Source organism: Dipodomys merriami, unplaced genomic scaffold, assembly GCF_024711535.1.
Source record: "Dipodomys merriami isolate MVZ:Mamm:240054 unplaced genomic scaffold, mDipMer1.0.p SCAF_62, whole genome shotgun sequence".
Taxonomy (NCBI): Eukaryota; Metazoa; Chordata; class Mammalia; order Rodentia; family Heteromyidae; genus Dipodomys; species Dipodomys merriami.
The window spans coordinates 7021189-7042915 of NW_027206202.1; positions in this window are offsets into that span (position 1 = coordinate 7021189).

The following is a 21727-nucleotide window of genomic DNA, read 5'->3' on the forward strand; positions in this document are numbered from 1 at the left end:
GATGCCCATGTCTGCCTATTCCTGGCCACTTTTTGGAGGTCTGTGCTCTGGGTGGCTCAACATGGAGAATGATCTCCCTGGGCACCTCTTGGACAATGCAATAGAAATAAGATGTTCTCCCCTCCCCTGTGCCATCCTGAGGACAAGTGCAACACTAAGTCCCCACCACAGCCTGGGCCACATCTTCACAGACACACCCAGGCCAGAAGGCCCTGTTGGGTCTCAGCTCTGCTGACAGGGTAGAGGCTCCAGCTGGAGGCACTGGCTCACAGGGGCTGCTAGGTGGCAACATCTCCTCCTGTACACCAGACAGGGGAGGAGCCAGCTGGTGGTGGCATTGCAGGGTGAGCCCCTTTGGGACCCGCCTGTGGTTTCCTTTCCAACAGTGACAGGCAGGGAGGGTGATGGGGCCCTGGAGGAGCCTGGGAGGGGGCGAGTGGCTCAGGGGGCCTGGCTGAGCCTGGAGACAGATGTCACTGGCACAAAGTCTGTTCATTCTGCTGAGGGGACTTTCAGCAAACACCAGAGCCCAGTGACTCTCTCAAATGGGGAAAAGAGGAAGACATGTCAGACTGGGATGGTCAGGTAGTCAGAGCTGAGTCAGGGCCCCTGTGGACCTGCGTCTGGGATGGCGACCTGATGAATTAGCCTTCTACCCTCCAACCCCTCCCCGGTGGCTTCCTGAGGTGCAGAAGGCAGAATGAAAATACATTTCCCAGATGCCATTGTGGTGCGGCTCTCTCATACAAATCAGGCACTAGGTGCACGCAGTTTTCCCTCCACTGTGCTTGTATCCCCATCCCAGCCTCATAGGCTACAGAGCACTGCAGCACAACATCAGGGAACATTCCAGAAGAAGGTGGCACTTCCTGTTACCTTCTGGTTATGGCCAATCCCAGGACGGGGTGGGGGTGGGGGGAAGGTGTTCACCCCCGTGGACCATCAGAGTAGAGCTCAGTCTACTCTGGGGTAGACGTGGCTGAGGCCCTGTCACCCCCCATTAAAGGCAGAAAGGAAGAAATATTCAGACTGGGAGAGAAATCAACCCAAAGTTCTTTGTTGCTGAGACCACTCTTTTGCTTCTCAGATGAATGTTTGGGGAGGAGGCTGTGGTATAGACTAGTGAAACAGGAAGCCACCGTGCCACCTCCCAGCACTGCCATCTGACTCCCAAGGCATTCTGGGCCCGGAGCAGCTGGCTGGGGTCCGCTCTCCTGCCCTCCCCAGCAGCTCCCACATCTGCTGACCTGCGAGCTACTTCACCACTGTCTTCCGTTGGTTGTTGCTGGCATCCGCTGTCATGGACGCATGCAGCATGTCGACGCCCAGCACTTCCCGGAGTGGCACCGCATCGTCTCCCTCCCCGCCCTTGGAAACCTCTGGCAAAATGCAGGGTTTGCCCAGGGCATGTCTGAACACCAAATGACTTGAAGGAAGAGATTAGAGGACATGGGGAACCGCAGGCCTCCGGTTTTCCATCTCGTTTCAGCCACGGTTTCATGACGCCCCCTTCAAGATCAAGTACCACACTTCAACCCTCAGTGCAGACTCAGCCTAGAGAGGCACAAGATAGTCCTGGCTGCTCCTCATGGCGGTGGTCACATCTGTGGGCTCCACCATCAACACCCATGGTGCCCATCGGGCCTGGCCTCTGTCCAAGCCATGCAGAGCTGTGAGCTTGGAAAGCACGGGCAGGCTTCCGGTTTGGGGGTGAGGAGCAGGGGAAGGTATGATGGCCAGAGGCTTGCCTGGTCCCCCAGGGCATGGGCAGGGGAGAGGTGGCTCCCGTGGAGGGCAGCAGCCACAGCCTCAGTCACCAGCTCCACAGGGCCCAGTGCTGGAGCCTCACCAGATCTCTGTTGCCACAGGATGTCTAACAAGGCTGGAAAGCAAAGCAAGAGGCGCCCCAGTGATCACCCTGTCTACCCCCCCCCCCCACACACACCCAGCTTAGATTCTTAGGAGTTCCTCATCTGCACGACCAGCCGATCACCAATCAAAATACCCGGATACAGAGAAACATTCATCTGCTCTGAGCACCTGTTGATTCCCGGTCAGCCCGAGCACCATGGGCTGAGAGTCATTGGCAGGGCACATATGCAGTGCAGGCGGGTGCTAGACCATATCTAGAGATGGCCAGTTCCAGCCAGGTGACTTCTCTGGGCCCATGTGATAGCCAGGAACCAGGGTCAGGAGCTAGCAACGTGGGACAGCCACGGGCAGACCTCGGGAGCTTTGCCAGGGCTCATTACTCACCAGGCAGGGACTCTGCCTGCCTCCAGCCCAGCATGGCACTTCTGGGTAAGCCATCCTCACATTCCTCTACACTGAGCTCCTCCAGGCCCCGCCCAGCCCCACTAAATACCCACAACTCCCTGCTGCCTGACTTCCCCAGAAACCCACTCATCCTTGCAAAGACTTGAAGGTCCTCAGCTGCCACCACCCCACAACCTTGTTTACAGATGTAGCTTGATCTCAAATTAGCATTCTCCAGATTTAAACAACAACAACAACAACAACACATTTCATTATGAAGTAAAGTACTGGGAAATCTAAATTCATGAGGTCCTGTCAGACTCTGCTTCCTTCTCCCTGCCCCCACTTCCTGCAAACCCCTCCTCCCCTCCTCTTTCTCCTGCCCCCAACTCCTATTCCCTCCTCCTTCCCTCCTGTCCCTCCCCCCCACTTCCCTATTCTCTTCCCTCCTCCTCTGCCTCCTGCCTCCCCTCCTCCTCCACGGGGGGGGGGGGGGAGGGAAGGGGCACCAAAACTGATCATTGGGATCTTCATTTTGGGGGCGGGAAGAGGGGGGAAGGCCACTCACTCAAGGATCACCAGGGTGAGCTCATGAAGGGAGGGGGTGGGACACCCCCTGGACCTTACTGTTCCAGCCCTGGTCTGGCCTGGCCCTTTGGCTGCAGCCTCTTAGTGCAGGGTTGCTGGGCCCGTGCTGGCCCCTGGTCGGGGGCTCTGGTGTCCCCAGCACTCCATGCCTTGCTGGGACCTGGGCTCTGGCTCCAGCCATCAGTGCTGGCAGTGGAAGCCCTCCTAGGACCAAGTTCACAGACACCAAAGGCCATCGTTCAAGACACCGCAGGGCGTTTGTAAACCTTACAGTGGCTTCTGCATCCTGTGCTTCTGTATCCCCCCATTCCACCCAGGACCACCCAGGCTCGGGACAGGAGGAGAAGGTACAGCTGGCAGCTTCTCTCAAACAATGAGAGGAGAGGAGGTGTTGCCTGCAGGGGTTGTGGGGTCCCTGGGCCACAAGAGACAGGAGAGGGCGACACTCCGAAGTTGGGGAGAGGTTGAGGGTCAGGCAATGGCCATCTGGGAAGCCCAGAGTGGTTGAACCCTCCTCCATTCTGGATTCTCCCCAGGAAGTAGAGGAGCAAAGAATGGTCCCCTGGGAGTCCTCACCATGGTGTTCAGAGCACCCCAGACTTGATCTGAGTAAGGAGCTGGCAAGTACAACAGGGTAGAGACTCCAAAGTGACAGAAACTTGCTGTCCACCAGCACCTTGGACAGGGCATCAGGCTGGAGCCGGCTGAGCTGACATCAATGGAGAAATAGAGCTTTTCTTTTCTTTTTTTTTAATTTAATTTTATTTGTGAACATACTGTACAGAGGAGTTACAATTACATGGGCAGGATAATGCGTACATTTCTTACCAAGCATTGCAGCCTCCTCCTTTGTTTACCCTTCACATCCCTTCCCAGCCTCCCCCCTCCCTCCCAATCCCAATCCTTCTCCTTCCCTCCCCTTACACCCTCCCGCCCCCGCACCGACGATGTAAAGCTTGTTTTGGACATGACCACTTGTACTTCTCATTGTTGCAACAGGTCCACCTGCATCCTTAAACAACTGGTTTTTCCCCATCTCCTCCACAAGTTATACTGACATCAAATATAGTGAAAGCAGGGGTTATACTGTGGGGGAGGGACATACAAAGCAACAAAGAGATAATCTTATAAATGCGTTAGAAACACATGCATGAAAGAAAAAAACATTAAAATACACATCTAAGGGTTCATTTTCCTGACATCACATTATCTGACCTTTTCCGCTTGACTCATACATATACTAGATATTACAAATAAGGGAAACCAAGGGACCTATGTTTCTTTGGGCCTGGCTTACTTCACTTAATATAATTTTTTCCAAGTTTTTCCATTTCCTAACAAATGGGGCAATGTCATTCTTTCTGATGGAGGCATAGAATTCCATTGTGTATATATACCACATTTTCTTGATCCATTCATCTACTGAGGGGCATCTGGGTTGGTTCCATATCTTAGCTATGGTAAATAATGCTGCAATAAACATAGTTGTGCTGGTAGCTTTAGTGTGGTCTTGTTTGTAAACATTTGGGTAAATGCCCAAAAGTGGGATTGCTGGGTCATAGGGAAGTTCTATGTGAAGTCTTTTAAGGAACCTCCATACTGCTTTCCAAAGTGGTTGAACAAGTTTACATTCCCACCAACAATGAAGTAAGGTTCCTTTCTGTCCACATCCCCTCCAGCATCTGTTGTTGTTAGAGTTCTTGATTTTTGCTGTTCTAACTGGAGTGAGGTGATATCTCAATGTTGTTTTGATTTGCATTTCTTTTATGGCTAGGGATGTTGAACATTTCTTCATGTGTCTATTGGCCATCCTTCTTTCTTCTTCAGAGAAGTTTCTCTTTAAGTCTTTCACCCACTTATTTATTGGGCAGTTGTTTCTTTGAGGATTTGTTGTTGGGGGGTTTAATTTTTTGAGTTCCAAGTATATTTTAGATATGAGACCCTTGTCCGTTGTATGGCTAGTAAAGATCTCCCAATCCGTGGGCTTTCTATTGATCTTGCTAGCTATGTCATTTGCCTTGCAGAAGCTCTGCAACCTTATGCAATCCCATTTGTCCAACCTTTCTTTGATTTGTTGTGTTTCTTGGTCTCTATTCAGAAAATTTCTGCCTGAGCCAAGGAGACCTAGGGTTTCTCCTATTCCATCCTGTAATGTTTTCAGAGTGTCTGCTTTGACTCCGAGGTCTTTGATCCATTTGGAATTGATTCTGGTGCAGGGCGATATATAAGGATCTAGCTTAAGTTTTCTACATGTAGTTAACCAATTTTGCCAGCACCATTTACTGAAGAGGTTGTCTTTCTTCCATTCTATTGTTTTAGCTCCCTTATCGAAGATTAGATGGCTATAGGTCTGTAGGTTCATTTCTGGGTTTTCAATTCTATTCCATTGGTCCTGAGGTCTGTTCTTATACCAATACCAAGCTGTTTTGATTACTATGGCTTTATAGTAGAGTTTGAAATTTGGTATTGATATTCCTCCAGCAGTGTTCTTTCCGTTGAGGAGTGTTTTTGCTATTCGGGGTCTTTTATTGTTCCATATGAATTTTTGGATTGCCTCTTCTATTTCCTTGAAGAATGAGGTTGGAATTTTTTTTTTTTTTTTGGTCCAGTCGTGGGGCCTGAACTCTGGGCCTGGGCGCTGTCCCTCAGCTCTTCAGCTCAAGGCTAGCGCTCTACCACTTGAGCCACAGCGCCACTTCCGGCTTTTTTCATTTTGCTTATGTGGTGCTGAGGAATCGAACCCAGGGCCTCAGGCATGCAAGTGCAAGGCAAGCGCTCTACCACTGAGCCATCTTCCCAGCCCGAGGTTGGAATTTTTATAGGTATTGCGTTGAATTTGTAGATAGCCTTGGGAAGTATTGCCATTTTCACGATGTTAATCTTGCCAATCCAGGAGCATGGGAGGTTTTGCCATTTTTTAAGTTCTGTGTTGATTTCCTTTTTCAAGATTTTAAAGTTTTCATCATAGAGGTCCTTCACTTCTTTAGTTAAGTTAATTCCTAGGTATTTTATTTTTTGTGGGGCTATTACAAATGGAGTTGCTTTCCTAATTTCAGCCACACTTTTCTCATTGTTGGCATACAGAAAAGCCATTGATTTTGGGGGGTTAATTTTATAACCTGCTACTTTGCCAAAGTTTTGAATCAGCTTGAGTAATTTGGGGGTGGAGTCTATGGGATTCTTTAAATACAAGATCATGTCATCTGCAAAGAGGGAGAGTTTTATTTCTTCTTTCCCTATTTGGATCCCCTTTATGTTTGCATCTTGTCTTATTGCTGTAGCTAGGCATTCTAATACTAGATTGAAGAGAAGTGGAGAGAGTGGGCATCCTTGTCTTGTTCCTGAGTTAAGAGGAAATGGCTTTAGTTTTTGAAATAGAGCTTTTCTTCACACTGCTAAGCTGAGGTTTAAACCTGCTACAAGTGACAGCGTGATCGGCCAGACCTGGAAACCTATGTCTGCTCTTCAGTACAAATACAGCCATGGAAGTTGGAGGTTTTTCAATGCCAATGACCTCACAGCTCATGCCTGTCATCCTAGCTACTTGGGAGGCTGAGATTGGAGGATCGTGATCCAAAGCCAGCCTGCGCAGAAAAGTCTCTTATTTCCAGTTAGCCAGCAGAAAACCAGAAGTGGGGCTGTGGCTCGAGTGGTAGAGTGCCAGCCTTGAGCACAACTGCTCAGTGGAGTTCAAGCCTCAGTACTGCTAGAAAAAGAAGTTCTTTAAAATGCTCGGTGGGCTGACTCATGATTATGTGTGCTCTGGGTCTAAGGCCTGAGACTTCCTCGGGAAGGTCTTTCTCGGGCTTCAGTGGTTTGACTCCAGCAGGATGAGGGGGCTTGGCCAGCCCTCCAGGCACCAGCCCTTTGCTGCCTGGTGCACCTCTCTGGCTGTGGGAGAGAAGGGGAGCCTGGAGAGTTCCACAGAGAAGCTAATGACACCCACAAGTGAGTGTTGTGTCCAGAATCAATTGCCCAATTCAACAGCAGTCAACCACATCACACACTTCCAATCTGTTCGTGCTGGCTCACCGCAAAACCAATTAAACCCACTCACCTGGAGGTCAGCACTTGGCTTCCAGCCTCCACCACAATGAGTCTGCATATCCGGCAGGCATCTTCTCCCAGAGCACGGATGGGTGTGTGCACCCGCGCCTCAAAGAGGGCAGACTGCCTTCCACGGGGCACCAGGGCCACTGGACACTGCCCAGGGAGCCAAAAGATGGTCCAGCCTGTCACGCCAGGCCCCATGTGTGCATTCACACACAGCCAGGGACCAGTGTGAGAGGTACAGTTTACAAGGCCCTGACAGGCACTGGGCCAGGCTTGAGGTGTCCGGTCAGAGGCCATGTTCTTCCTGCAGCGACACAGCCATGGCTCAGCAAGCAGCTGTGCATGGCCTGGTGGGGGTGGGTGGGATGCCCGCTCAGCAAAGATCTCTGCCTTTTTCCCTCTGTGGCTGTGGCTTGTGGCACCTGCCTCCTCTGCACAGGTTTTGAGTGTGGCTCTTCCCCCCCCCCCCCGTGCATGGGGCATAATGTCGTTTATATAGAGTCTATACTGTATGATGTATAAAGTAAATGTAATACAGAGTGTATATGAAGTACCCAGTGTATGTGGTATATACAGGATACAGGGTTAATGGTGATAGATAGCATACATGGTATAATGGCATATATGAGATATTTAGTACATAGTATCTATGGTATATACAGTATATATCACATAATATATATTACACACTCTCTATAGAGTATATATACCTATATCAGATAATATATATTACACACTCTCTATAGAATATATATACCTATACTCATATATGCACAGTTCCTATCTATGTACTAGGCATGCCATATACTTTATATGATACATAGTGTATATGGCACAGATATACTATACATAATAAATGGCATATACTATATGCTATATATACTACATCTGATCAATAAAGCATGTACAATATGGAAACATGGTACACAGCACATAGAAGGTCTGAAACAGTGTATACAGCACGTAGTGTATATATATATATATATATTATAATGTATATATAGTATGTAATATAAAATAGCCTAAAATAAATTACCATCAAATTAGCATTAAGCATTCAGGTATAAACCTAACAAAATCAATGCAGGACCTGTATGCATACAACTGAAAATGAGGCTGGTGATCAAGAAGGTGTGAGCGGACGGAGACTCTGGCAGTGGATTGACAGCAGTCTTCTTGCAATACCGTGCTAGTTGGGTGCTCTGTAGATGGTTGCGTGTGCACAGCCCAAGGGGGTGGGTGTATTCTGTAGATGTCAACAAATGGAACTAAACCAAACTTCATATGAAAGGAAAGGAACTTAGGGCAGCCACAAAGTCGAAGGTGGCCTTGTACTGCTCAATGTGGGGTGTGCTGAGCCTGTGTGGGCCTATGGATCTAGACCCACAGGAACGCAGATGGCACAGGCAACTTAAAGCAGAAAGGAGGGGCATCTTTAACACGGCGCCCCACAGTAACCATCATGCGAAAGAATCGAAGGACAAATCTGGAGGGAGAAGGGTCCAGGTGTGCACACATGAGCACTGGGAGCCAGGGCTTCACGTGAGTCCTGGGGCTCACAGAACTCCGTCCAGAACACTCCAAGAGGAGACAGCTGTCATGAATGCTCATTAGGAGTTGCCAATGAGCACGGGAGACATGGCGGGCACTGGAGAGACGGCGGGCACTGGAGACATGGCTTCCACGGGGAGGAAGAGCTGAGATCCCAGGGTGCACAGGGGCACAGCAGGGGGGGTGCAGGGTCCACTCGTGGCTGGTGGGCTGGCCCGGCCTAGCTCTTGGCCAGGCAGTTTGGTCATTTCTAAAGGAGCTGAAGACAAAGGTCAGCCCAAAGCCTGCCCGGGGCTGGGAAGCCACCTAGCTCATCATCACCAGGCCTGGCGGCCACCCGCACATCCCTCGAGAGGCAGATGGCGAGCAGTAGTTGTGAACCACACAAGCAGGATGCTGTCCAGCCAGTGGGAAAAAGAGTGGGAAAAAGAGCAGGTTTCCAAGACTGAATCTTGAGCACATAGTGTTATGAGAAAATCAATGACATGAAAAGGCAAAGCTATAAAGCCTAGGTGACCTGGGGCAGGAAGGGAAGACGGGGCTGGGCTGAGGGGGAACGGCGGGACCCCAGAAGGGGAGATGGGGTTGGGCTGAGGGGAAACAGCGGGACCCCAGAGGCTCTTGAGAGGTCAAAGCAGTGTGAGCGCTCCTGGCAGAAGATGAAGGTTTTCTGCTGTACATGCTTGCTGCAAAAAGCAACTGGGAAAAATAAAAAAGAATTGAGAGGAAATGCCTGTCACATACAGAACAGTGGATTTTGTGTTTGAAGGAATCCTACACCCTGCACATTTTACCTGCTCTTTTGACCCAAGATGAGGGGAGATGGGGGTGGGTGGGGGTGATGGGCATAGCTTTACATGTCCCACGGTCTGTGGGGTGGCATGAACAAGAACATTCATGATCCATATGGCTCGCGGCTAATGCTGTCTTGAATGGCTGGTCTCGGCTTCCTGCCCATCTGTCTGAGGTGCAGGCTAGGGAGCAGCCGGCTCCTAGGATGTGAGGGTGGCCCCCAGCAAGCGAGGTGGCTGCTGGGGGCCACACAGGAGGGAGGGGAAACTGAGGCAGCCTGAGGCCTGGTGAGGATGGCAGGCCCCTGCAGGGGTCTCTGCTTAATTCTAAGCCCTGTCATGCTGACAGGGGATCTTTAACCCCAAGGGCTGGACTGAGGGCTCAGGAAAGTATTTTTACCCCATTAGAAAACCCAAGGTTGAGAAACTTCTAGAATAGACACAAGGTCCCACAGCAGGTCTCTGCAAATTCCTTCCTCAGGTCTAGATGTTGACCTTAAAAATCCATGGTTCCCAACAGGGGAGGGGGGATTCACCTCCTTTGCTGCCAGTCGGCAACGTCTGGAGAGATCTGCCATTTCCTCGACTCCTGGCACCCCACAACGTGCCCACATTCACCCCTGCTAAGACGTGTTGGGCTGTGAACCTCAGGACAGCAGGGACGGAAACCTGCAGCCCCCTTCTGCCAAGCGGCTCCCTCCGGAGCCCAGAGTAGAGAAGAGGACACATCCACTGCTACGCAGTCCACCCAATGGCTGTCCCACCATTGTTACACTCTGCCCAAGCCAGTGGGTGCAGAGGTGATGGTCTAGCCCTCCAGGACTTCCATGGGCAAAGTCCCAGGGGACGTCCCTGGGGAAAAGATCTTGGCAGTTGTGGCAAGTGAAGATTTGAAGATGATCTCTTCTCTGGGTCATATTGGGGGACTCCAAGTCCCCAAACCAGTGTCCTTGTAAGAGGAGAGGCCATTATGCTGATTTCCCACAGAAGAGGTGGAGGCCATGGGACAATGGGGGCAGAGGCCAGGCAGAGTAGTTAATGCCTGTAGTCTAGGCTACTCAGGAGGCTGAGACAGGAGGATCACTCGAGCCTAGGAGTGTGAGGTCAGCCTAGCCAATACAGTAAGACCGTGGTCTCTTTTGTTAGTTAATTCATTAAAAAGAAGGAAGCACAGTTCTGAGTTGAGCTGGTGACAGTCCTGGGGTGAAATCTCTCCCTGGGCCCCCAACCAATGCTTGGTTTTGGGCTGCTGCTTCCAGGGTTGAGAAGATCAACGCAGGCTTGTTTTTAGCTACCTGAGCTGTAATTCTGAAAGCAGCAGGAGGTAAACACAACTGCTTTTACCCTTTGGCTTCAGGTTTTTCCAAGGAAACTGCCTGGAGTGCCATGAATTTGGAAACATTGCTGAGAATGTTCCATCTGAGAGCTCAGGCTCTGAACCCTAACAGCCATCCGGCGGCTAGCAGACAGGCGCTGGGAGCTGTTAGGGGTCCCTCAATATCCCAAGCGGGGAAGGGAAATCAATACGCAGGACCAGCCAGCCCCAGGGTTCACAAAGATTCCTTCCAGTGGAACTCAAAGGCTCGTGTGAGGTGGTTTCCTGAATTGCTCTTTCCTGAGAACGTGACCCCGACCTCGGAGTTGAGGAAGTGTCTTCTGGCAATTTCCCCAGTTCTGACCATGCGCTTCAGACCTCCTGCCTGGGCAGGTGCCATCTAGTCTCCGTGCATCCTAGTATACACAGGACAATGGCTAACTAGACATCACACAGCCATGGCCTTGAATGCTCATGCATGCCACAGCCCTGGCAGCCTGTTGCCCCGGGAAGACTCACAGGTGACCAGCGGGCTGAGTGGACCCCAGGGGCAACTGGAGCAGGCACCCACTCAGCAGGACAGAGGATGCATGGAGGGCTTGTGCACACGGGCTGCATGGCGCCTCTGGCTGGGTCTGCCATGCTCACAGGCTGTCCACTGGGCTCGAGAGTCACTTGTTAACCCCTGCACAACGCACCCAGCCAGTGCCCTCCCTCCGCACCCCTTCCGTCCAGTGAGAGCGTCTGCTGATCTCTTGGCTGTCTTACTTCTCCCTCTGTGTCCAAGGACCCATTCTGCAGGACCTCTGAGACAAAGGACCTCCTTCCTCCAGGTGCTTTCTGGTCACTTGGGCCCTCCCCCTCCTCCTGTGGGATGATGGTGAAGGACATTTTTGGAGGAGCTTGTTTCAGCGGGTCCATCTGGGAGATGCAGTTCCCTAGCCCATTCTTAGCCATGTGTTGGTGAGAATGCTGGTGGAAGAAGACAAGACCCAGAGGCAGAGGCGTCTGCCCAGGGCTGAGCACTTAAAACCAATAGCAAGACAATGTAAACCTGTATGGTGCCCATCATACTAGCAATTTAAACTGGAAATTTTCCTCGGCATGATGCTACGTTACAAATTTAACGGCACCACAAGTCACAAGGGCAGCCTACAAAACAGGGGAACACTTTTACCTTTAAGGACCCTCCAAGGCACCGCACCTCATGGGCTTTGCATTTTCCTTTTGAAGTGAGCCATGTGCAGGGGTACAGAGGGCAGAGTTAGGCCATGATTCCTGCCACCCAATCTAGCTCCTAGGCCCACCCTGATTGGATCCTCTCCAGACCAATCACTGTGTGCTGAGTGGGTTCCACATGAGAACCGTGCTCTACATTGGCCAATCACATCACAGCCCACCCTGAGCTGAGCTGGCTAGGAGCAAGGCCTCTCTATTCTAGTTGGGGTTACCAAGGAATCTGATGGAAGTTAAGAAGGAGAATGTGACTGGCAAATGTCCACTCTACTTTTCTAAGGACTTGGTGCTCTCTTGAGAGTCTAACCAACCTTGAAATTAGTTGTTAATTGAATTCTCTGTTTAATATCTGTCTCCCCAGGAAGCTCTGAGTTCTATGACAGCAGGAACAGCTTGCGGGGATGGCAGGGCCACTAGCATAGTGGGGGGTGTGGGCCTCAGATACAGGAATATTGGGCTGCACAGTCAATGGTAGAGATTAGGACATGCCAAGGGTTCACACACAGGTCTCCTGACCGGCAGTCTAGTTGTTTCTTATGCAGCCCAGACTGGCCTCCAACACGAGATCCTGCCACCTTGGCCTCGAGTGCTGAGATTAGAGTGTGGCACCACCATGCCCAGCTTAGCCTTGCCGTTTCTTTTGGATTACTCTGCAGTTATGAATCAAAGTTCAAGACTGATCTAAGGAGGGCCTGGACACCCAGTGTCTCCCCGGCTCCCTCTGTGGAGAGATATGCAGTGGACTGTTACTAAGGGCCTTGGTGGCACAGCACAGCCCCTAATTATGGTGCTGTTTCCCCTTCCAGAGGATCCTACCATCCAGCCTCATTCTCATTCCAAACAAACGTGCCGATGTTCCCTGGTGACCGTGTGCGTTACCTGACTGGGCGGTGGTGGGAAGGGGCATGCACAAGGGCCGATGGCGGCTCCCCAGCAGAGGCTTGGGGCCCTGGTAATGCCGTCTTTGTAGCAGACTGTTACCCCGGAGCTGCTGTTGAGGAAGCACCAGTGTATCAGATAAACAGCAACTAATTAAGCACTAGGATAATGCTGTCTCAGAAATTACTCATTTGCCAGCTAATGGGCCAGTGCAAAGCAGGAAGGGGGCCTTCTGGAAAAGGGTGTGCTAATGGAAGGTTGGGCAGGGGTGGAGGCTGTCCTGACCCCTGGCCCGGCTTACGCAGGTACAGGGAGGTGGGAACACTCCCTCCCCCCGATCCCGTGCTCTCTCTCCCCAGAGCCCTTCCTCAAGCACCTGCTCCTCCAGTCCAGCGGCTCACACCCCTTGTCCACAGGCTGTGTCCTCCTGATCCCACAGAGGAATGGCTGTGGCTGCCCAGGGCCCACAACACGGCCATGAGTGCGGCACCTTGTGGCTTTTCCACAGCCCGAGGCTGCCACTGGGCCTGGGTGAAACAGAAACTTAGACACAAGTTAAACATTCCCTCTTGGAATGTGGGGCCCGCAAAGCTTCAGACAGGCAGGTGTGGGATTGGGACCTGGGGAACATTTGAAGCCTGGATCTGCACTGGCCTGCTGGTGGCACCATGACCAGCAAGGCTCGGGGCTCAGGCCAGCGCTTGATAGGTGGGAACTGAGGGACATGGACCCCCCCACAGGCACAAGAGGGCACTCACTACCCGAGGGCATCCATGTCCAGGCACTGTACCTCTGAAGGCTGCTGACCCCCAGCTGCTGGCTCAGCTCCTCCCGACCCCCACCCAGCAGGAAGGGCGGGGTGTCTTCTGCAGCTCCCTGCCCAATCCCAGCAAGAGCCAGGGCCCAGTCTCCACCTGTGAATACAGGAGAACCAGAGGGGGCGCTGCTGTTTCCCTTCAGAGCAGATCCAGCCACCGCTGGGGGAGGGGCAGGGGGGCACTTCTAGGCAGCAGTGCTAGCAAAGGCCTTGAATGTGAGCCTGGTGCAGTCATTGCAGGAAGAAGTGGACCCCCAAACCTGACACCTCTGGCCAGGCCGGGAGCAGAGAAGTAAGTGTGGCTGCTCTGGGCACAAGGCCCTGGGCTGGTTGATGAGAGGATGGATTACTATTGGGCTCGGCCTGTGGCCCTCGGAAGGGGTGGTGTTGAAAACGTCTCAGGGTGTCAGGGTGTTGCATAGGAATAAGGACATCAGCTCCGAGGAACTCAGCAAGGCAAAGTTTTCTTCCAACAGGAAGCCAAGTGGGCAAGCGCAGCACCACCCTGCATTCCAGCCGGTCAGAATTTATATTCACACTCTTGTGTGACTGACTAATTTGGAAAAGGGTTACAAGTTGAGATCCCAGATATCAGCCACAGCCAGGATACCTGGCCAAAGCAGGGATCTGTCAGAAAAACAACTCTTACTCAGCTGGTGCCTTACCACTTGACCCACACTACCACCCCTCGAAAAACAGTTCTTACAAGGGATGCGTCTTAATTAAAGATGGCATGGCAGCACTCATGTGGTGGGAAGGCCTATGGGGCTTACCTGGCAGAGGTGTGGCAAGGCCCCTGGGAGGGGTCTGTGGAGCAGCTGGGGGCTCTCTGACCCCCAAGACCCCTTCCACGGCAGGTTGGCAAAGCAGAGCCAGGCTCTGCAAGCCACTCCAGAAGCTCCTGTGGAGTCATCCCCAGAAGAGGTGCTGGAGGGCCCTGCAAGGTGGTGGCGGGAAGGGCTCTGGGACTCTCCTCCCTGAGTGACAGGCCCAGCAATGCTTATGGGCTTTCCTAGGTCTAGTCCGAATCCTCCAGGGCCTCCCAGTACTGGGAAGGACACCCCACACTGTGCTCCCGGGGTTTCCTCATGGGCTTTCCAGTCTTGTGTCTTGGTCACTGACTGCTTCCCCATAGTTCCGTGTTCTCCTGTCCCATGAGTCAGAGGTAAGGGCCACTGGCCAGGCTCTGTTCACGTCTGAAGTTGCTGTGTGCTTCTGCCATATGCCTGGGCCTCAGCTGCAGGCAGCTTTTATGACATGCTCACAATCTGCCTGCTTTGGGACCCATGGTTCTATCCCCAGAAGAAGGTTTCAGGCCTTCAGGGATCAAGGGCTGTTGGAGGTGGACGGTTCTTCCAGGCATCCTCAAGTCCCCATCACACAGCTGGGGTGCTCTGGAAGATTCTGGGTCATGTTCCCCAAGGGCCAGCGCCATATCTGTAAGCTGTGGGGAGGATACCATATGGGAAGAGCAGCCGAGGTAGGCTCCATCATCCATGGAGGGCCTCCATCATCCTCATCATCCATGGAGGGTCTCTCCATCATCCTCATCATCCATGGAGGGTCTCTCCATCATCCTCATCATCCATAGAGGGTCTCTATCATCTTCATCATCCATGGAGGGTCTCTATCATCCTCATCATCCATGGAGGCTCTCTCCATCATTCTCATCATCCATGGAGGGCCTCTCTATCATTCTCATCATCATGGAGGGCCCCCATCATCCTCATCATCCATGGGGGAGGGTCTCCATCATCCTCATCAGCCATGGAGGGCCTCTCTATCATCCTCATCATCTATGGAGGCCCTCTGTCATCCCCATGAGCCCCAGGGCCTGTGGTTTCAGATCCTGCCCTCCCTACCCTGTGTGCCTTGCCAGTTGTGGTGGGTACTGTCAGGCAGAGGTGGGTGTCATTCTGGCAGGCAGTGGGCAGGGGGTTAGAAAATACCCTCAGGGTCCCTAGGGATGTGGCCACCATTTAGTGCCCAAGAGTCTCCAAGCAGAGCACCAGGAACCAGAGCTCATGCAACATATTCTGCTGTGGTTGTTGTTTTGTGCCAGTCCTGGGGCTTGTACTCAGGATCTGGTCACTGTCCCTGAACTTCTTTGCTCAAGGTCGGCACTCTATCATTGAGCCACAGCTCCACTTCTGGCTTTTTGGTATTTACTTGGAGATCAGAGTCTCATGGCTTTCCTGCCCAGGCTGGTTTGAACTGCGATCCTCAGATCTCAGCTTCCTGAGTAGCTAGGATCACGGGCGTGAGCCACCAGCTCCTGGCACAACATGCTCTTGTTGGGTAGAAAAAAAAACCCCAAAGCTCCAAGTGGATGGTGGGGCAGGTCCAGGGGGTGGGGCAGGGAGGGTGGTCAGAGTGTGTTTCTGCCTTTATCTGTGTTTGGAGTCCTGGCTTTTCCTGCTTCCATGAGAGGCTAGATTCAGTTCCCCTCCTTGGATTCCGTTCCCCTCCACTGGGTTCCCGGCTGTGGCAGGCATGCAGGTTGGCACGAAGAGCACTTCACACAGACACTTCCCACCCGAGCTTCTCCCTCACAGCCTGGGATAACTTCCCTGGGATAGCCATTGTGAATGACCACAGACTAGGATTGAGACCTTGAAACAGACATTTTCTTCTCTGTCAATTCTGGTGGCTGAAAGTCCAGGGTTGAGGGTCTAGAGGTAGGGTCCTTCTTTGTCTCTTCCAGCCTCCAGGGCCGTGCAGGTCCTTGGTGCATCCTGGTCCCTCTTCCCATCACCTCTCCCGCATCTTCCCCTTCCTGTGTTTTCCTCCTCTTTCTTTTCCCTCTCTCCGATGAGGACATTTATCACAGGGTCCAAGGCCCACCCCGATCTGGAACGATCTCACCTTTCATTGCTTTGCACCTGTGAAGACAGAGCCCCACTGCTTCCCTCTGGAGGTGGAAGCGGGGGCTCCATGGCAGCCATGCCCCTCCCAGCCTTGGTGTGTCATTGACCTGAACCTGGGCCTCTGAACCAGAAACAGCCTCCTTCTCCTTCTGGCCTCTGCTTTGCAGCCTCCTCCTGTGTCTACGGCCACATCACGCTTTCCAGGGAAGGTATGCCCCAAATATGGTGTAGGATCTGCCTATACTGGACACTTAGTGTGTGTGTGCATGCACATGCGTACACATGCATGCCAGTCCTGGGGGTTGAACCAGAGCCTTGCATTTGCAGGCAGGGGCCACACCCGGGACCTTTGGCTTTTAGTCTGGATTTGCAGTTAAGGCCTCACGCCTCCCACAGAGCAGACACTGCATCCTCCTCCTGGCACCACCAAGCTCACGGCGCAGGCCTGGGATGAGAGATCCTGGTTTGGGTGCCACTGGGAAGTGGGCAGCTCGTGAGAGGAGCTGGGGGGGGGGGCACGCCGGGCAGCGGGGCCCTGCTGTCTCCAGGCAGCTTCAGGTTAAAGCTGGTGGGCCCTGCTGGAAATGATGATTCCACAGCGGCGTGGTCAGGCTCAGGGCAGAGCACAGGAGGCTGTGGACACCGGCCGATGGCGGCACCTCAGATCTGTAAAGGTCTTAGCACGGACCTGCTGGCCCAGGCCCTGGCAAGGGAGTGGGTAGCAAGCATCTCCCCCCTTCCCCGCCCTGGGGACAGTTTCAGGAGGTGCCAGCCTCCTGTGCCCTCTCTACGAGGGCATGGCAGGGTGGTGGGGGTCCAGGAGGCACCACCCCCAGGAGACTGAGGGGTCCTGCTAGGCCATGACTGTGGACACAAGGGCCAGGCCAGGGCAGCTCCAGCCACACGTGACTGTGGGCACAGACTCACACACACTGGGCCTGCGCAGTCTGGCTCTGAGCTGGTCCCTGAGTGGTGGTGACGGCGACACAGGCCCTGTCCTCAGTGGGGTGGTGCGGAAGCGATGCCTGCCCCACACACCTGTAGCAGCCCAGGTGCCCACAGGTGGACATGCCCAACGGCGCAGTGTAACTCACTCGAAGAGCAAATTCCAGCACAGGCTGCCACAGGGAGGAACCCACTATAGTCAGACCCACCAAGATGGAGGGCAGAGACAGGGCCAGGGAGACCATGGTGAATGGGACAGAGTCTCACTAGGGGGCAGACAGTGTAGGGATCCTTCACACCATACACTTGGAGTGGTGCAGATCGCAAGGTGTATATGTCGCACACGTTTGCCTGCAATTTGTTTTCACAAACGTGACCCCAAAGAAGCATGGTTTCCTGGAGGTGCGGGATGCACGATTTCACCACTGAGCCCCAGGCCGACTAGAGCAGCATGCCAGGCTTCGGGAGGGGGGCTGGCATCGTGGGTGCACGTCAGCCCAGCCGCACAGAACAAGCGGGTCAGGAGGTGGGGGTGGGCTAGCGCATTCGTGGACCTGAGACATGGGAACAGAGGCAGCTGTGTGTCTGAGACCCAGGGCCAGGAAAGGAGCTTGTCCAACCACTGCCCTGCGTGGACGATCGCAAATTTGCCAGCTGCATCCAGGCTGTGTGTGTGTATGTTCCGAAAGAGAGAGAGAGAGAGAGAGAGAGAGAGAGAGAGAGAGAGAGAGAGAGACTGAGCCTGGCACTCTCTGTGGACCTGCAAGGATCATGGGTGGCCTTTGGCCTGAGCCTCGTGGGACCCATTCTTCTAACTCCTCTGTGCCCCCCCAAAAGACTGCCCTGAGCGGGGCTGGGAAGGTGGCTCAGTGGTAGAAAGCTTGCCTTACATGCATGAGGCCCTGGGTTCGATTCCTCAGCACCACATAAGCAAAAAGAAAAAAAGCCGGAAGTGGCCCTGTGGCTCAAGTAGTAGAGCGCTAGCCTTGAGCTGAAGAGCTGAGGGACAGCGCCCAGGCCCAGAGTTCAGGCCCCATGACCGGACCCCCCAAAAGACTGCTCTGAGCACCCTGGTTCTTCCCAGTGGGTGGGACCATCTGCCCTCCCCTCAGATGGGTTCCTGTTGCTGGCCTTGAGCATGCGCGTCATTGCCAAGTGCGGAAGCAGGCCTCACGTGCATGGGCAAAGCTACCACAGCCCCCGCCCAGGCCAGGCCTGAGGGCAGTGGGTAGAAGACCAATGCCACAGAGAGGATTCTTTCTTGCTCATAAGCCCCAGAGGGGTTGGATAAGGCACCCGCCCTGGTGAGGGTACAGGTTGCTTGGTCCTTTTAGCCTGGCCCCCGCCAGGGCACAGTTCTGGCCACACGTGGGAGAATCCCACACCTTGTACACAGCCTGGATGGTGAGGTCGCAGAGCTGGGGAGGATGCCCCCCTGGCGGGTGTGCCCAGGCTCCAGCATTTCTGGGCAGGCATCTGGACCCAGGGCGTTCTTTCTCATGGCCACCCAGGCATCTTGAACAATCCTGCCAGTGTTCTGCATGTGTTGGATAAACAAGCTGGGTTAAGAAGGGTAAATCCCTCTTCCTCTTTTTTCCCCCACAACCAACTCGACCAGCCTGGCCTGTTCCAAACCCAGGAGGCTGGCCTCCCAGCCCCTGCCCTGCTCTTCCTGCTGGACATGATCTCAGAGAAAGCCACTGGGGCCCAGTGTGGCTCAAGCACCAATAGTCACAACACCAGGACTGCACCAGGCACCAAATGAAACTGACCACCCCCTGCCCCTGCCCCTAGAATAACCAAACAACCGCTGCAAGACAAGTCAGTGCTGTGGGGGGGGCACCGTGGTGGAGGAGGTGGGAGCCACAGCGGGCGGGGGCAAGGGCCTGAGGAAGTCTTCCAGCATGCAGGAGACCCCCATCTGGGAGAGCTCCACCCCTCATGGCATCAGACTTCTCTAGGGAACAGCATTCTCTGGCAAGGGAACATCATTGGCTATGACAGGATGCTCCCAGGTGGATCCAGCAGCCCAGAACAGAAAACACGAGCTGGAGGGACTGTGGGCACACAGGAGTCCAGAGCAGGCACTTTATCTGGCCCCCATCCCATCCCTGATATCCCCTGGGTGGCTCTCTGGGGCTCCTCTCACATGTGGAGAGGGAGATGAGCTGGGAAAGTTTCTGGTCCTGGCTCTACACTTGTTGTCTCAGAGCATGAACCCTGAGTCCAAGCTGGATTGCAGGAGTGGCTTGCTCCAGCTGTGAAGCCAGGTGGGACCCTCTCATCCCCAGCTCCCTGAAGGTCCTGGAACAAACTGGGCTTCAGGTCTCAGTGCTGTGTTCTGGCTGCCAAGACATTCTCTCCTGGCCCAGCAACCAGGACAGACACAGATCTGATCATGGACTTCCAGTCCTCTTTTCTGAGTTGTCCTCCCATTTTATCCTCCTGACCATGCTGTGGAATTGTGGCTGGAGGACAGGGCCCAGCGGGGATAATGCTATGATTACCAAGGTTCCAGCTAAATGACAAAAATGGGTGTCATTAGTGAGCCTCCAAATGGCTTTGCCAGGTGCGGCACCCACATCGAGGGAAGGCTGGAATGGGGTTGGGGAGGGGGGTGGGGGGGTGGCAGGCTGTTTTAAGAGCTTTAGCTCCCTACCATTTTCTTTTTTTTTTTTTTTGGGTCCAGTCGTGGTGCCTGAACTCTGGGCCTGGGCACTGTCCCTCAGCTCTTCAGCTCAAGGCTAGCACTCTACCACTTGAGCCACAGCGCCACTTCCGGCTTTTTTTTTCTGCTTATGTGGTGCTGAGGAATCGAACCCAGGGCCTCATGCATGCAAGGCAAGCGATCAACCACTGAGCCACCTTCCCAGCCCTCCCTACCATTTTCTTAAGGATTTTCGTGGCTAAACTCCAAAGGATAAAACCTTGGCAAATGATGATAATGGTGCTGATGCGTGTACGTCCTGTGTTTTTAAATAAATCGCATCCGTGGAATTTCCTGCTGGTGTCAGGGTCACCTCAGGTTCTTCTTCCCCACACAGCTCATCTCTGACCGCTGTGTCCAGTCTTCCCCAAGGCCCAGGAACAGAGTCTGGAGTCACAGTTTTTCCTATAGCCTAGCTAGAAGGCCTTCTAGACGGCTGAGATCCTTCTAGAAGTCAGAATAATGGGGAGGCAGCCAGGAGCAAGGCTGAATGAGTGGCTCCCGCCACGGCCCAGCTCCAGGCCTCATTTCATGCTGAGCAGTTCTGGGAAAGACTGGCCCAGAGAGGTGAAGACAAGTCTGCACCAGGGCTAGGCAGTCACGATGCTCACTGTTGACATGGAGTTGACATGTGACCCGCCTGGGTGGAAAGGGCACAGTTTTCCAGTCTCAGCAGCATGTCTCCCGGGCCGGAAGGTTCTCTGTGTGGGGAGCGCTCATGGACTACGAGCATCTCCACCCACTCTGAGCTGAGCCAAGCAAACTTCCCCAGGAGTGCCTTCCTCCATTTTCTATTGCTGGGAGCTTTACAAAGGAAAGAGGTTCAGGGGCTGGAGGCATGGCTCAGTTGGTAGAGTACTAGCCAGTGAGGCAAAGCATCAGGGACCGGGTTCTAGTCCTAGTCTTGCACCTAAAAAAACCCCCACAAAACACAACATACTACTTGCCAGGTGCTGGTGGCTCACGCCTGTAATCCTAGCTAGTCAGGAGGTTGGGATCTGAGGATTGTGGTTCAAATCCAGACTGGGCAGGAAAGTCTGTGAGACTCTGATCATCAATTAACCTCCAGAAAACCAGAGGTGGATCTGTTGTTCAAAGTGGTACAGAGCCAGCCTTGGGCAAAAGAGCTCAGGGACAACACCCAGGCCCTGAGTTTAAACCTCATGACCAATACACATGTGCACAGACACACACATGTGCACGCATATACACACACACACAGAGGTTCATTTAGCTGGCAACTTTGAAGGCTTAAAGTCCAAGGACCCTACTAAAGTGCCCTGGGCTGCATCACACTTCACAAAGAAACAGAAAGGGAGGAGGCAGGTGCAGGAGGGGTGAGTGTGTGAGGTGTCTACTAACCCACTCTTGCAGGACAAGCTCACTGCACAAGGCCAACGAGAACTCTCTGAGGGTGGATCTCCATCCCCCACCTCCCCCTAGGCACTCTCTCTCTCTCTCTCTCTCTCTCTCTCTCTCTCTCATACATACACACACACACACACACACACACACACACATACAGACACACACACACACACAGATGTGATTGCAGGGCTTCTACAACTTGAGCCATGTCTCCATCCTGTCTTGCTTTTATTTTTCCCATAGCGTCTCCCATTTATGCCCAAGCCAGCCTGGACCTCGATCCTCCTATTTTGGCTTGGGTGTCCTGGCTGTCTCTGGCCAGGATTTGTGCTCCAGGAAGAAGGAGCTTTCTTT